This window comes from Octodon degus, unplaced genomic scaffold (genome assembly GCF_000260255.1).
Source record: "Octodon degus isolate 3935 unplaced genomic scaffold, OctDeg1.0 scaffold00078, whole genome shotgun sequence".
Lineage (NCBI taxonomy): Eukaryota > Metazoa > Chordata > Mammalia > Rodentia > Octodontidae > Octodon > Octodon degus.
Window position 1 is genome coordinate 7,057,418 of NW_004524654.1, and position 466 is coordinate 7,057,883.

Genomic DNA, 466 nt, shown 5'->3' on the forward strand with positions numbered 1-466 from the left:
GATAAGAACGACAAGTCTGTGAAGGACCTGGTCATCCTGCTGTATGAAACCACACTGCTGTCCTCTGGCTTCAGCCTGGAAGACCCGCAGATCCACACGAACAGGATTTACAGGATGATCAAGCTGGGTCTAGATATTGATGAGGACGACCCCACCGCCGATGACACCGCTGCTGCTGTTAATGAGATGCCTCCCCTCGAAGGAGATGATGACACGTCGCGCGTGGAAGAAGTCGACTGAGCTTGGCCCGAAGAAGCACTAATTCGTGCTCAGTGCTTTAATCTTCATTCCCTCTGATAATATATATTTTCAAGGATTTTTTTTTGTTCAGTCTGTGTGGCATGATAACTGCTTTTAAGGGGAAGATAAGATTTCTTTCTACTTTTAAGTAATACTGTGATATTTTAGGCACTAAAGCAGAGCTAGCAGTGCTTTCTCGAGTTTCACCTTGGTTTACTTTAACAGG

General features: G+C 45.3%; 1 pseudogene; it reads left to right on the plus strand.

The window, feature by feature from the left end:
- Positions 1 to 240, plus strand: part of LOC101570032 — a 2,315-nt pseudogene extending 2,075 nt beyond the window's left edge.
- Positions 241 to 466: the final 226 nt, after the last annotated feature.